The sequence below is a fragment of the Falco peregrinus genome, chromosome 5 (genome assembly GCF_023634155.1).
Source record: "Falco peregrinus isolate bFalPer1 chromosome 5, bFalPer1.pri, whole genome shotgun sequence".
Classification (NCBI taxonomy): domain Eukaryota; kingdom Metazoa; phylum Chordata; class Aves; order Falconiformes; family Falconidae; genus Falco; species Falco peregrinus.
In genome coordinates, this window is record NC_073725.1 from 79,234,419 (window position 1) to 79,251,286 (window position 16,868).

Consider the following 16,868-nt stretch of genomic DNA (forward strand, 5'->3'; position numbering starts at 1 on the left):
TTTTATCCTTGTTCCTGATGGAAAAAATTATGAATTATACACCTATGGTGTATGAGCAATCTTTGTCACGTTTTTTTTCCTACACTGGGTTAATCACAGCTTGAACTCTGTTATGTCAACAGAGTTCTTCTAGTGAAAACTGAATACTGCAGGGAGGCAGGCTTGCAGTTTTTCACCAGGCTGCAGTAAGAGTACATTTTTATCCTGAGTTCATGTGTGTAACTATTTCTTTAAAAACAAAGATTATGCTGTTTGCATATTTGAAGAACACATGAAGGATCACTTAGAGATCAATACAGCACTGCAGTGAACTAGGTAAGCCACACTTTGTATTTCTGATATATGAGATAGAGATAATAATTTGAAAAATAACTTCTTGGCAATTTCTCAGATCAATAGCACTTCAGTAAAAGTTGCCAGATGTTGAAAGTAGAAAAAGCAGTAATGTCATTACACTTAAACTACAATATTATATTTGGTTATGTTGCTTTACATTTGTTTCAAATAATGAGTGATATGCAAATATGCAAAGCTTTCTAGCAGAATGTACAGCATAATTCTAGAAAAGAAAGTCCTGTTATGACAACAACCTGACTTTTCAGTAGGTATGAAAGGTATGCTTATAATGCCAGATACATCTGAATTGTCATTCTTAAAATGCTGGGAGACTTGAGGGTTCCACCATTGTAACTCTATTTATATATTAATATCCATCTGGAGATTCACAACTTCTTTACCAGTGAGTTTGCCTGGAGATGCTGACAAATATTATCTGAGAAGAAAAAGTTACTTATCATAGCATCCTAGAATCTCAGATCTCTGGAAGTTAAGTAGGAAGTCAAGTCTACAGTAAGTCTAACTCATGCTAAGAGGAATATAGTTGCATGCACACAGTAGTAAATTGCAGTGTGAGTTCAGCATATCTTAACGACGTCAGACTTGCTAAGCAGTGTATCCACCTCTACTTTTCTCCTGAGATTTCCAAGACAGCTACCTGCATGCCTGAAGTACGATGCATCATTCATTACAGGGAGCCAGGGGTACAGGTGCCCCTCATTTGCGCACAACTTCATGCAGTGCCTTGCATGAGTTAGACTTCACTATAAAACTGTCAAAAACTCAAAAATCAAAAATATTGGGAGGGCTAATCAAGTTAAGTGTGTAGCAAATAAGCAAAAGGCATAAATTGTCTGAGTGTTTTTTTTCCATTTTAAAGTTCAGAATGTAAGGCACTGCTTTGTCAAGCAATTCCCTTGTTTATCTTTGGCTTTATAATTTGTGACAGTAATAACCATCCCCATCTCATCTCACATGGCTGTGTATAAATCAAAAGCTCCCTGCAAGCACCAAGTTCCAGAGAAGTTCACATTCAGCTTTGACCCAGACCCTGGAGATAAAGCTCACCTCCACGGAGGATTATTTTTGGTCTGGGTTTACAGAACAACCACTCACATTGTACAAAATATTTGCAGCTAATGCCTAGGCAAAAAAGACAACAAACTCCAAATTTCTGGAAGTCCAAATAACAGTACTAATGTAGTATCAGTTAGCAAGTTAAACTACAATTATCTTGAAAGGCCTATTAGAAATGCTGAATGCCAGCAAACGTGCAGGACAGAAACAGCAAGATCTGTCCTGTGGTCCGTAAGGTATTGGAAGCTCTTGGAAATGTGCTAGAGTTTCGGACAAATGGAGTTTCAGATTTCCAGCTGCTTAGAATTAGAAAGTGATCTTTGTTATCTTTGCCTTCCATTCCAGAATTATGGGATGACACTCAATATTCAACGTATTGGAATCAGAAAATTGGATGATTTGGTTTATGAAATAAAATTCATGGTCAGCTGGCATATAATTGATCAATTTTTTTATTTTAAACTATTTGAATTTGAAAATGCAAACTCCTGAAAATGGGCTTTAATCAATCTTTTTTAATGGAATAGCAGATTTTAAATTCTGAATTTTTCCCTAATACTTTTATTATTGTGTGCTTTCTGAACTGTGTCTAATTTTCATAACTTGCACCATTTTCCTCATGGAAGCAATAACTAGAAAATAATGCACACCTGTTCATATAAATATTCATGTGAATATTTAAACAAGTTTGTGTCCATGTTCTTTTCTCCCAGTTTTTGCCTTCTGCAAATATTCTAGTGAATAAGATCAACATTAGGAATGTTGATGAAAAGAATTTTCAAGAGGATTAGTACTTTTTTTTGTATTGTGGGGTAATTTTTTTTATAGATATTGTAATAATTTGGTCTAAGAGCAGTGGCAAGTTATATGACAAAGGTACAAGAATAGCAACACAAGTTTCATGTTTCTGAGTCCAATTAGACAAATAATTCTTGTGGTTATTTGTTGACTATTGTCTTTGGTAGCACATGAAATGAAATAAGGCAAGAGCAACTATACATAAGAAGACTTTATGTGTAAAGTTGAATTCCCAGAGCAAATGCTCAGTTATCAGTAGCCATTCTGAACACACCACTATGCCTGGCCTCAGGTCCCCCTACAAGTGAAAAATGGATAAAGCTGGTTTGGGAGTTTGGTGTAACGTCTCTTTGTTGTTGTTTTTTGTTTGGTTTTTTTTTTTTTCTTCTAGACAAGGCCAATATAGCTTCGCAATAAACCTGGCATCGCTAAGGAATTGAGTTTTCCTGACTTGACCAGCAGGTGAGTTCTGTGTTAGCACTGACCTCATGGTATTCATTCTGAATGCCACAAAGAGTTGCATTATACAGCTCAATTATGATATATTCAGTACCACTTTACGTTTCTTCCCTCCTTATTTTGGACTGAGTTTGGTTGGCGGGTGATTCTGGTTTTTAAATGGAAAATGGCTGTATGATTTTTCTGTCTTTCACCATATCTAAAACTATTGGGTCCCACAGTACACTTTACTATTGGAGTAAGCAGTTTAGTGGGGCTGCAGCATAGGCTCTGCAGGCTTGGTGGCAGCTGGCCCAAATTAGAGAAACCCCACTGTACCCTGACCTACGCTGCAGAGATCAATACACAGCCTCCCTTGTCTAGAAACGTCTAAAAAGCCAACAGTCACCTTTCCTCTGCTGTTCTTAATCATAAATGGTGAAGATTTGGGCCAAATTCTTCCACAAATTCCTTTTCCACTAGTGCCATGCCAGGTCATTTCACTTCAGATTAACTGGTGTAGACTTTAATATTTTACTACAGAAGAGTTTGCAGAGTATAAACATTGATGCATTCATTAATAGAAATCATAATACAATGCAAATACAATTAGTTAAAAACCAATTTATGTTTAATGACATAGCAGTTATCAAAGCTCAATTACTCTCATTAGAATTTTATTCAGTAAGGCACATTTTATTCAGTAAGTGTTCACTCAGCACTTTACAGGATGAGTCCCAAAGGCTAACAGTGATTTAGGGTTTTTTAAAAGTGAGTTTCTTATTCATAGATCCTCAGAAAAGAAATGAGATGCTATTTATCTGCCTTTTAATAAAGTACCTCAATAATTTTTGCAAAATACCTCCATTATAGCAGTCTGTGAAATTAACTGACTCATGGTTATCTCATGTATTGGTAATATGCTGCTTCCATCCCTCTTCAGTCAGCAAGTTGTTTCTTGCTACAAACAAGTTTGCAGCTTTTTACTGTATTTGGAGCCACTGACGTAGTATTAAAGTACATAAAACTTACTAAGTAATTTATTCTGTGTGAGATTTTTTTCTTTACTGAATGCAAGTGGAACAGTAACAACTCAATTTATTGTAATAAAATCTGTGATCAGCTTCACCTTCGTCCTTGTTAAAGTTATGGCTTTTAAGGGGATTAGCTCCATTTCTAAATACATGAAAGACAAGAAGGTGACTGAGAGCAACCAGCAGGGATTTAGAAAGGGCAAATCATGCCTGATCAACCTCAGTGCTCTCTCTCAGATGAGGTTACCAGCCCTGTCGAGAAGGGGGAGGACAGTGCATGTTGCATAACTTAAAGCTTTGTCCCAGTATGGCAAAATCATGAGATACGGCTGGGATAAATAGTCAGGGTGGGGGAAAAACTGGCTGGAGTGCTGGGATCAAAGTATTCTGACCAGTGGTGTTAAGTCCAGCTGGCAGCCAGTAGCTAGTGGTGTCCCTCAGGAATTAGCAGTGGGACCAATGTCATTTAGCGTCTTCAATAATGACCTGGAGAATGGGATGGAGTACACACTCAGCAAGTATATGCATGACACTAAACTGGGGGGAACAGTGAATACACTGGAGGAAAGGGCTGCTCTTCAGAGAGACTGGACAGATGGGAGAAATGGGTTGAGCAGAAGTTCATGAAATTCAATAAGAGACAGTGTGAGGTCTTGCATCTGTGAAGGAATCTCATACAGCAATGCAAGCTGCAAAGATGCTGCTCTGCAGAAAAGTGGTTAAATATTGCAACAGGTTTCCCACCAAGGTTACACAATGTCTGTCCTCTGAGGTGTTCAAGACTGGGTTGAACATTGACCTGAGAAACTTCATCTATTGAGACCTGTTTTGAGCATGTGGTTGAACTAGATGTCCTCTAAAGGTCCCTTCCACCCTAAATTTTGATTCTATGACTATATATTGCTTACTGTATAGTGGACCTTGTATGCATGAAGACTTTGAAGAACACAGCATTTTTAAAATTTAGGTAATTATTACACACAGATCTATAGGTGTCTACTGCAATGTCATTTTATTTTTTTTTTCTGTGAGTTAGCAAATTCTTCCCACTCTGAAAAAGGACTGCTTCACTGATTTCAGCCCCAGGGTAGTGGCACAAACATATTTTATAACTTCTCTAATGCCCACTAAAACACTGATTACTATGTTTGTGCAACTTCTAGGAGATAAAAAGACAGTATAACCTTAACCGTATGAGAAGTATGTGAAAGCTAAAAAAAAAAAAAAAAAAAAAAGCTCTAAAAACCACAGTCCTTAAAAATGGGCTTCTCATTTTTAAAGAATATGTGCTATAATAATGTAGAGATCCTCCTTTGAAATAGTAAGTAATGAAATCCTGAAATCACTGACTTCATGACAAGGGCTGCTACTATGACCCTCCATGTGTTATTATGTACCACAATATAGAATTAAAGGTCATCTTGAAACAAGTGACCTGTAGCAAATTTTTCACTGTTTGTTTTTTTTTTTTTCTCTGGGCATATTGGATCCCTATTTGCAGTGGTTTTTAAAACTCACTTGTGAATATTTTAAATTGATACTGAACAACCTTTCTAACACTACCAACATGTACTTCCCTTCCATGTGATATATAAACATGATCTGTTTATATAGGTGTATCTTCAGTCCAACCTGGGAAAGTTGGTGTTTTTTCCTTACAGAAGGATAATGGATTTAAAGTTAATGACAACTGGCAGCCAAAAGTCCTGTGGGATAGTTCTGGCAGCCAGGGATTACTGAGTCATGGGAATGTTCTGGCCACACGCCTGCTTTATCAGAAACGCCATCTCCAGCTGTAGGAGCACAGCGACACAAAAAAAAAGGGAGAGAACCTAAAACTGTGCCCACAGAATCCACATATTCGAGGAAAAATAATAAAAGCATTCAAATCAGTGTACCATGAAAAAGGGAGCTGACTGACGGGATTACAAGCTCTGCATTACTAGAAACATAAAGTCAGTTACAAAAATTTTAGGAACTGAAGTCAAGGCTTCTAACTTTTTCCTATAAACTATTAAAGAATTTATTTTACATAACACCTGTACAAAGTTGTTAAATAACAATCACTGGTCTCAGTCTTCTCAGCTAGCTAATGTGCCTGGATTGCTTATTTTACTGGTATTATAGGCATTTTCTGTAATGAGAAGAGTCAGTGGAAAATGTAGAAGAGGAAAGCTGTCTTAAAATTGATGGGTTTAGTAACAAGAACTTTAGGAACACTGCAAAAGATAGTCTTGTATTCACATGACAGGCACATGCTGCTAAGAGGACTTCCAGCTTGTCAGAAAGCAGACACAGAAGTGTAGTGGCAGTGCCTAGCTGGCTACAATGCCCGTTTTTCTTCCACAGAGTTTGTAGTAGTGGGCATGGTGAGACTGTCTCAGCATAATCTGTAAAACATGCTTTCTGCAGTCCTACAGTGGGGCAATTTTCTCATGGATAAATCTGAGTCTTTAAGAGCTTTTCTATGTAAAGTTGATTCCTTTCTTTCTATCTAAAAAGGTTGGAGCAAAAGAATCTTCTGCTGGACAAAGCAAAAAACAGCATTTTTACAATCAGCGTTGAAAAATGGGGGAGACAGTTTTATACAGCAACACTAAAAGATAACAAGGAGCCTATTAGCAGCAAGAAGTGCCTTATTTTAAAATATGTATGTAGTTCCAAAGTGCCCTTCCTTTGCTTCACTTTCCAGTTTGAAAAGTCTTTTCTAAAATGGCATGTTTTGACCATGGATTGGTAACTTCTCTGAAATCTAGTTAAGTTCATCTTTTGAAGGTCTAAGTAGGATTACGGTTATATTATTACGGTTATATTAATTTATACATAAATACATAGGTGTGTGTACGCACATCATTATAGTACAATATTTAGTGATTTAATATATTTTATACGACTAATACAAATAGTATCAAGTAACTACATATATATAGAAAAAGAGTATAATATTCAAGAACTTTTCTTTTGAGACAAGCAGGTTTAATTCTTTCATACCAATACATAAAATGTTGAAGGAAAATGATACCTAACTACATTTCAAGGTCACTGAATGTATTCTTGTTTCCACTCTTATTGTCACTGCTGGTGGCAACAGATCTTAATTGCAGGCAGCTTTTCCAAAGCTGCAAATGCAGCATGTTTGTAATTTTGCTTTTGTCAAGCCACTGCATCTTGTAGCCTGACTATGTGCAGAACAAAGAAACTTTTCCGTTCTCCAGGTCTTGAATTAGTCTGAATCCTGGCATAAGTTATGAATGTCTTATCAGGCTTCCTCTAATCCATCAGAGAATTGCATTTAATGTTCTGCTATTAAACTGCTCAATTTATTAAAATCAATATCTTTATGAAATTTGCCATTAGAAAAGCTTTATGGAAAGAAGATACTCTCTCACCAGTATGTTCCATGGTGATGATAGCAATGCTGTGAATGATGGTATAAACATAAATTCAAAAGTTACCAGCATTTATAAAAATGCCATTAGAAGGGCTTGCCTGACAGGAAAAAAAGAGAGGAAAGGAACCTATTGCTTTTATTTAGAAAACATCATTCTGTAAAATGTTATAATGGAAAGGCTGAATGTCTGCTTTCCACAGTGCAGTCATTGAGATGCTGAGTTCCTTCCAGGGTTGCCTGATTGCCTGCATAGACTGAAAAAAAAGACAAAAATAATCAAAAAGACCATGTTTGCATCTTCTAAGATAAAAGGAAGCAAGGCAAACAGTTCTTTTACCCATGTGTGCTACAGTAAGGGGACCATTTACTTATTTTCAATGTGTTCTGCGAAAGCTTTTGATGATGGGCAAAGCATTGTCACACTGGAGCATACAGTCCTCATAGTCATTTCTCAGGCTTCCATTACCATTACTGGTATGCTGTTGGCCATAAATGAAAGGTCATTGGCCATGGAAGAAAAATCACTTTGTTTCCCATTTATTCTTTTATGCCTTTTGGATTGACACTTCATTTCTATTGACCACTGTTTTGACAATTGTTAATGGGTTTCAGTTAGAAAAACAAGGTCATTTGGGGGTTTTATAACACAACCCTTCCCATACCAGCCTCACATTGCTCCTAGGAGACTCAAGAAAACCATGGCAGAGCAGACAGTTTATGCATATACTGGGAATTATTTATACTGACATCTTTTCAAGTCCATCTCAGAAAAGTTAGGGAGGAGGGGGAGGGGGAAAGAAATCAGCACAAGCCTCACATTTCTCTTGTTTTTCCCTCATGTTGTCAAGGAAAGAAACTATTTCATCAAAGGCATAGAATTAAAAGTTATTTAAAATCCTTGTGAGGGCAAGAAAACATGTTGCTTCATTTGGCTATGACCATCAGTCAAGTACTCCTTGTAAAATAGTGGTTCACATTACTAAAACAATGGAGAGATTAAATTTTTATTAGGTGCATTAGGCTGACAAAACAGAAAAGATGAATATAAAATGAACTGATTAAACTAAAACCTTTGATTAGCTCTTCTAGGAAGAATTACTTGCCTAGTATATTATGTCTGTATACATACCTGAAGAACACAGGATTAAAGCAATTACTTTATCACTATGTAGCTTCTGTTGGTATATTGAAATATGTGAATGGATTTGCTTTGTTTAATTCTGAGCTGTTGGGAAATTGGCAAGAAAGGAAATCAGAGGTCCTTAAAGGAATTAAGAGTCCTTAAGAAAATAGCCATTAATTTAGAGGCGCCCACTTCCTGGCTGAAATCTGATTAGCAGGCTTATTTCTCTCCTATTTCAAACTCAGAAGGACACTAAACTGTTGAAAACAAACCTTGTGTCTACAGAAGAAATGAGCTACCTGCAGCTAAAAGTGGAGAGATGCCGACAAAGAGCTTGTTCATCCCCCCAGGCTGTAGCCAGCTGCCCCAGTGTTTGTCCAGCCCCATTTTGTGAAGCCACACTGAGGACTATGTGAGGGGAACTGATCTAGCTTTAACTACATATACAGCAGGTTTTTGTTAAGTTATTTTAAAGTCATAACCAGCCCTTCAGTCTGACTCAGAAGACAGCTGTGAAGCAGCAATGCTGTTGGAATTGGTGGGAAGGAGGAGGGTGATACTCTTCAATACAGGAAAAGAAAAATGGCTAGGAGTTGAAATGAGCATGCTCTGAGCAGTGCTATTGCTGAAACGTTGTCTAGTGACATGACAGCCACAAAGAATAGGAGGATAAAACTTGCCTGAACCACAGGTTTCCTGGGATATACCTGAAGCACGTGGGTCACCAAGGTCTTAAGAAAAATGAGCCAGGCACACAAACCATGCATAATTTTGATATTGTTACCACTCTCTCTCTTTTATATGTTAAAGAGCTACTGCGGATGATTGTAATCACAGGGCTGTAGAGAGTGTGGTGTATGACAAATATGGCAGTCATGAGATAGCTGGAGGTAGGTGGGAAAACCTTGGGGTTTGCCTGTCCAAAAGCAGTAGGACTGCAAGATGCATGAGAAGAGAGTTTAGAGGAATCTGCCGGAGACGCATGGCACCGCTCACTGCATTCTCATGGCAGGACAATGGGAACAGGGTGACTGCAAAGCCTTGTGGTCCAGAGCAAAGATGTAGTGATGCAGCAGCAGAAGCAGGGCCTGGCAGCTGGAAGGCGTACGCACACAGACGCAGGGCGGTATTAGGGCTGCTAGTCACCCCTGAACCATCACAACATGACACTCTCTTCTTATATAAGAAAATGATGTGCACAGCTAATGATTCTGTCTATCATGCCTTTAATAAAAGAGCAATAACAAAACCTGTGGGTGTACTATAAATGGAAGACATACTACCCCCTCATAGTCCTCAACAAAATCTACACAAAAAGCAAAGTTCTGCTTGGCTTAGCTGGAGGAGAAGCACTAGTGCCTCAGAATGTGAGTTAGATGGCATTCTTAAAACCAACCTAAACATGTTCTTTTTACTCCAGAAGTCTTGTTTTCTACTTCCAGCTCAACTTCTCTCCTAATTTGACCTACTTCATACTGAATAGTTTTTTGGTGTGGGCATCACTGGCACCTACTGAACAGGTACCTGCATACTCCCATGTTAATCAGCAACAGTTCCCCTATGAACTGTTGGCCAAATTAAGTGCTTATTTATTTAAAAGCACTGGACAGAAATGTAAGAGCTTTGGGTGGAGACATTCAGCCTGTGGATTATTCTCACCATTGCCATATAATATGGACTTGAACACGCCAAAATATTTTTGGTTACATTGCCTCATAAAGTTAACTTACAACAATGTTCTGCTGAAGTGTTAGTAATCCATGGAGCGTTTTGTTTTTGTTTTTTTTTAAAGCTGTGAAGTAGAGGATCTTTTAGCTAATCTTAAGAGTTGTATGTCTGAGGTTCATTTGATGATTATTTTTTTTAGATATGGACTTGTTATATACTTTGTGAAGAGCCTCTCAATCATTTGAGAAGTATTTGTGCCTCTTCACTTTTACAATTCTTCCAATATTTCTTATTGAAAACACTGCCATGACCACTGCAGATAGAAACAATTAATTTTTAGTTTACAAAATTTTAGTAAACAATTAATTTATAGTAATTTCACTGATGTAGTAAACTATAGCCATAAATTTGTTCAGAAAATACCTTAAATTGCTTATTTGATGTTCCATGTAGGTAATTATCATGCTATTTAAAAGTGGTATAAAAAATGTTTTGGAAATATTTTTAAATCCACAAATCATTCATGAAATGCAATTATTCCCTTCTTTTACCTCATTTCTTTATACAATACATTATATTTTAGGTATATGTTGGAATAATAGGTTATTTGTTGTATTTATTAGTGTTTACAAAATCAGGATTGGTATAGGGCAAATGCTAAGATTTTGAGACTCGAGACACACACTTTCTAATTGTGTCTGAAACAGCCAGCATAGCTGTTGCTGTGTATGTTGCTGACTTGTCTCGTTCCCTAATGAAGTTGTGTTTACAGATGTCAGAATTGTGGCCAGTAGGCTCTAGTATCTCTCCATAACTAGGACAGAAGTTTCTGATACGCGAAAGAAACAGAAAGTAATGAATACTGTTTTCCTAAAGTTCACCTTCAAAACAAAGAGCTAAAAGGATCAGGTACCATATGCTACCTTGAAGAGTGCTTATGCTTTACATTTCCAAACAGTACGTGATGTACAAGAAAACTACTATTCAGGCACTTCACAGGCACAGGATTAAACACAATTCATGTTAGGAAGCAAAATAATAACAATTAGTAAATTTCCTAGATGGGAGCAACCCAGACGAGGAGGTCATTCCTCAAGGGAATGGGGAGAAGAGAAGAAAAAATTGTGGGTACGTGATACAAAGGTAACAAAAGTTACGTTGCACTGTGTGGCTGGTGTGTAATTTTGGATACTTGCCCAAAATTGGCATTGGCTGTAATCCACTTTTTTAAAGCTTGAAGCAGCATTGTGGGATTGCAAAGTTATTTAATATTTAATTCAGACAGCAGGAGAGAAGACTAAAGGCAAGAGAGACTGTAAATAAAAAATAAATTACACCTATCAATATAATCTCAGAAATTCCACATACAGCTTTTTCTGTGAATTCACTGCACATTCATCCTATGCCCTGAAAAAGTCAAAAAGCCATTTCACTAGATATTTAGAAAGTACTTGGAGTCTACGGTGTTTTTACATGATATATTACACTGACCAGAGAATATGCTTTAAAGGAAAGAAAATTACAAGAGTCTAGAAAATGTATTTTTAGTTTTGTCTAATATTGAGGACTTGGGTAATTTTGTATTTTTTCATTGTAGTTGTATGGAATGGAAGAGAGAAGGATTAGCATTGTCCTTTGAGGAGGCTCTTTGATTATTTTTGCATAGAAAGGACTATTGCTTGTGCTACTCGTTTTCCCAAAGTGTTAGAAAAAATGGAAAACAGAAAATGGAAATAGTAATCTTCTATGTCTTTTTCTTACTATGAGAGCAGGATCTTAGGAAACTGTAAAATAGTCATATAATTAAATTTCAGAAACACCTGACCATGCCAGGGCCCACAAACTAAAGTACTTCAACAAACAGTTTAAACCTAAAACCAAAATCTATTATTTAAATGTTCAGTGAACTTCCAAAGTGGTCCACCAAGTGTCCTAACCAAACAACAAGGCTCTTGTTCATTGGTAATGCGAAAGGAAGTTTCTGACACTTGCATAAGACTTAGTGTGATAATATTTAGTCATGTTGGATAATAACCTTTTCCACAAGTAACATTCAGCAGTATGATACCAAAACCCTTACAAAATTTTATGTTATTAACAGAGAGTAGTTTATTTGCCGAAGCTGACAGGTGCTTATAGTAACTTGTATCTAGTTATTAGTCCCTATGCTGCATGAAAGTAAACTTAATGACTTGCAAAAAATGAAAAGCAAGAACAGCCAGAAGTAGTCCTATTTATTCACTCCTTTCTAACGGTTTGTTTCTGTAAGAGTCTGCTTTACTTTGTTCATCTTCTATTAATCTTTATTTATCTTGGTAAATAAATGAACAGTATAGTCCCCCATATTTAAATGTCAGAGGCAAGGCAGATTTTAAATCACTTCCTATAGCAAAAAAGGTCACACGGACTTTAAAGTTTGACATAATTGAGAGTATCTGACAGAACTATTGAATAATTATTTTTTTCACACATGTATACTAATAGCTTGAAGCAACAGTGAACAATTGTCTGTATGGGTTTAGTGATTTTGTGATTGGCCTTCTGACAGAAGGCTATCCTAAGGGGCTTCCGTGTTTAAGACACATTTTTCAGTGACAAGGATAATTGATGTTACCACTAGGTATTTTCAGTATTTGCTCTGTATTTCATGGAGAAATGAATCTGAATTTCTCATCTAAAAAATGTTAGTTTTGTCATCTGTATTTTTAAGTTAACTTGTAGCAGATTGTTCAACAAAGCAGGTGTAAGCAGTTATAAGTGTAGTTCTGGTTTTGGTTACTAGCACTTCTAATGCTATTTAGTAATGCCATCATTTTACATAACAAAATAAACTGCACCCTGCTGAAATAAACCAATTTTTTTTTTTCTAAACAAAGGTCACCTTTCTATCTGTAAATATATTAAAATGCCCAGGAAAGATATCAGACTACAGTTCTCTGTACTGGTATCATCAGACACTAAACAGCAACACAACCTTCTCTCCTGTTCACAGTCTTCACTATATACCCCTGCAGGTATGAAAGGATACATTTAAAAGCTATAGCAATTACTTTGTAAAGTGAACTGTGCACAAGAAGGTTGGTGAAAGTAACTGTAAAAGCAGGAGAGGGATCCTATTGCAGAAGCAGAGGACTGACCGGGGACTGGCCTTTAGAAATCACTGCTGTTTGCATTCTGCCCTCCTCTCTGAAAACCCTTCACAATACCGCATGAATTATGACAGTGATGTGGGCATAAAGTATATATTATATTAGTTCCCTTTATTTAGGAAGCTGGAAATTATCTGACTCAAGACAGCTGCCTTGACTGCTTGGACTTTAATAGATTCCCTGATCAAGTGGAAAGCTGCAAAGAAAATGAGAATCAGTAACCTGCAGTGGTGCAAGGAGATGTCAGTTGCATATAAGGGATGTGCACAGATAATGTTTTTACAGCACTGTCTGTCTCAGACTTGATCAAAAGCTGCTAATCTTAATACACCTCTTTTCCTTGACTTCAATGAGCTTTGGATTGGGCCCTTTGAGAGCAGATATAAGCTAAAAATATTGCAGTGCCAAGACTGTGTAAAGTCAGTAGAGAAATATGATCAAATTTATCATTATAACACTCAGCAGTTTGTAAACTCATTAACATTTGCAGAGAACATGCTGTTTTACCTGTGACCTATAAATTCTGGAAAGCTCAGGAGAATTGCCACTTTCAGAAAAGTTGGTGGCAAAGATATTTTGGGGGAAGTATGATGAAGCCAAGTGGCATAGTTTAATTGAAGTTGCTATTGTTATAAAAGCTTCATGGGATGCAAATGACAAGTCACTATGCATCTAAACTATTACAGAGATTGCACAGAGTGGGATTAAAGTTTATGAAATCATACAGGAAAGTGGGATTCGGGTTAGCAAGATATTGCCCATGAATTAAAACATGTTTCATACAGTAGGGATCATTTATGACAATAAGAGGATGGATGATACTAATGCCCCCCATTCCAGTTATGCTAAATGTTGTTTCAAACCTGCATGAATTGAGGACAAAAAGTATAAATTCTAGGTTAGTTCAGTAATATCAGCTGCACACAAGGATCACATACACATACTAGAAAGAATATTGAAGGACCAGAAAAAAGATATAACAGGCATGAAAAGATCTACAGGCTGAATAGAGAATTGTGAATCTTCAGCTGTGGCAGAATGCATTGGAGACTCAGCAGCCATTGTCTCATGAGAAGAAACATACATACCGCCTGAAATCTTTTTATATGAAAAAAGCCTTTCCGTTAAGAAATTTTTTACAACTGTATGGTTTTGCCAATCTGTCAAGTGTTAAAAAAATATAAAATCAAAGATTGTTGCAAGCTTTTGTTGAGTCATAAATTCATAGCACTGTGTATGTAGTATTTAGAGCTCGTTGTCATTAAGGACTGTCCATAACTAAAGGAAAAGCTGAAAAGAATCTTTTGTATTTCCACAATTTACATCCTAATTCTGTATTTTCTTCAGTCACAATGTGTTTTACAGCAGTCTTAAAGCTATGCCAGCCATCCTGGCTCCTAGCAAGTTAAAGCGCTTCCTAGGGTTGCTGTTACAAGGACAACTTCAGTGATGCCTTGTTCTTCCTTGTAAAGGGGCTGCAACCCCTGGTGCTTGTTATGGTTCCTAAAAAGGACAGTGCATCTCTAGTTATTTAAGGGAACTTCTGGCCAGCTGCACCAGTTCCTGGCCCTTCTCACCCCAGGCCATGCAGCTGGGTGGGAAGGGGCCTGACAGTCATTTCCATAGTTTGTGTATGGTATATTACAACAAAACTGTTGGTGTCCTGGCCAAGATCAAGCTAGAGTATTATGGATCAAAGTAAGACTGACATATAGAGGAGCTGTGGAACCTACATATAACTGTGGTTTGCTGCAGAGGTTATATCAATGTGGTTTCTGAAGTACATTATTTATGCAGGCAAAATCCAAAACCAAGACACCCCAAATTAATACCAATAATAATTGTGCCATACCAAAATACCACATATTCACTGCTTGTTTGTGTTATGCTGTGTATATGCTACATTTTCTATAGACAAACTACCAGTATTAAGGAATCATTTCAACATCTTTAAAAAAATTAATTAGAGCTGTGATCCATCCTGCATGTCATTTATTACAAGTCTATCATCCAGGAATCAAGAGTAACTATATATAAAACTCTACAACATTTATTTTACTCTCAAGAGACAGGGTATTTATCTGTTTATATCAGGTTGGCAAGTGCTGTTAGGAAAAGATCAAAGTTTAGGAATATCAGAATAGATCTCATAGAATAATTTGGCAAAAAGCATGGGAGTTGTTCAGTCATTCACAGATATTCAGGAAATTAACTGCTGTCCTGAATCGCAATGCCATATAAGCAATAGGAATTTACTTGTGAGCGTATCTTTATCTATAGAATGAAAAATAAAATAGCTTTGAAAATATAGCCCTCTGTCTCTTAATTCAGCCTTTGGTTTTGCTGCTGAAACTTCCAAATGTGCTGCTGGGGGAGGGGAGAAACAGGACTTTCTGGTGTAGACATTTGTCCAGTAGGAACTAGATGGAACTGCCAGCTTATTACACATGGACTATTGAACACCAAGCAAACACTACTCTCTCCCTCCTGCACATTTGCAGTGTCTGTGGATTTCCTCATATAGTTACTTATCCTATTAGCTTAAGAGAAAAGCTCTAATTGCATTCACATGAAAACAAAATCTTCAGTATATGCTCTTTCCATTAGTATTCTCCTTTTTCCTACTATCAGTTAGGGTTTAACAGAACTCTCAGGATTATAGGTATATTTTACACTTCTGGTTTGTATTATTACATGGTACCAAAGAAAGTAAAGAAAAAATTAAACAAGCATTGATTATTTTTTTGAAAAAAATGTCACTAAAATATTACCCCTCGGTACAGAAGGATAGCAGCAGTCTGGCTTCACAGCTCACATTCTGACTATAGGAGCTGCTGGGTAAAATTATAGGACTTGCATTATACAGGGGTGTCTGTATAAATCACATATCTACTAGAAGTCATTTCTTCTTTAAAAGCTATGAATCCACACAGTCCATGCAGCTAAGAGGTGGTCCAAGGCAGAGGCTGGCCAATGTGAGTCTGTTGCTGTGGACCACATTTTGCTCATTTGCTTTTCCTTTTTTTTTTTTTCTCCCACAGTGAGGGAACTTCAATACCACTGTGATTGCTTTAGCCCGAAGCATGTTGTAACAACAGTGAGAGAGAAAAGAAAGCAGAGGCACTCCACCTTGCCAGATAGCCCAGTTAGTCTGTCACAGAATTAGTTCCCCAAGTAATGATTCCACTCAAAACTCAATCAATAAAGCTAACATGCTTCTCTTTAAAAGACCTTTATGTTTCTTCTGTAAGACCAAATGTGTTCATAAATTAAACATTTGCTAATAAACACTCTCACCTCTGTTTTTAGCAAGTCTGTCTCCTAAAGAGAACAGGTTACTGACACTGTAAAGAAACTGGCAAACTTGTTTCTTTCCAGATTATTTAATGTTCAAAGAATTAAAAATCTAGTGACAGATAGTTTAGGCTGCAAACTTACAAATGGACCACTGTTATCCTCACTATGGCTGTATTTAAACTGGGGATCCAGATGTGATGAGCTCCACATTCTATTTAATCACCATCCAGTCCCTTAAGGCTTTTTTTTTTTCACGACAGTATGTTTTTGTCAATGCCTACATCCACTTCAATAGAAGTTTTTTTCATATATACAGATTTTTAAACCATCATTGCTAACTAAGATAATTTCTGTAGTGAATTGCATAAAAATTAATAAATTAGCCTGGACAGCCATTTTACATTTTTTAATATTTTAATACTCTTATTTGAAGCATTATAGATGTTAGAAAACCTAGGGTTCTCCCATTCTCCCCCCCACAATGAGCTCCTGATTAGTACCAACTCTTAATTTTTTCCAAGTGTTGATTTTAGTAACTGTGTTAACCTGGAGTTGCA

The 16,868-nt window shown here is 36.8% G+C and overlaps 1 protein-coding gene and 1 long non-coding RNA gene across 2 annotated transcripts in view; one reads left to right on the forward strand and one right to left on the reverse strand.

Moving 5' to 3' along the window:
- Positions 1-16,868, reverse strand: part of SHISA9 (shisa family member 9) — a 191,527-nt gene that overhangs the window by 150,428 nt on the left and 24,231 nt on the right. The window lies entirely within an intron of this gene.
- Positions 2,601-16,868, forward strand: part of LOC129784627 (uncharacterized) — a 38,119-nt gene continuing 23,851 nt past the window's right edge. The window contains exon 1 of the long non-coding RNA XR_008747600.1: positions 2,601-2,673. This is a non-coding gene — a long non-coding RNA (uncharacterized LOC129784627). The remainder of the gene's footprint in view (positions 2,674-16,868) is intronic.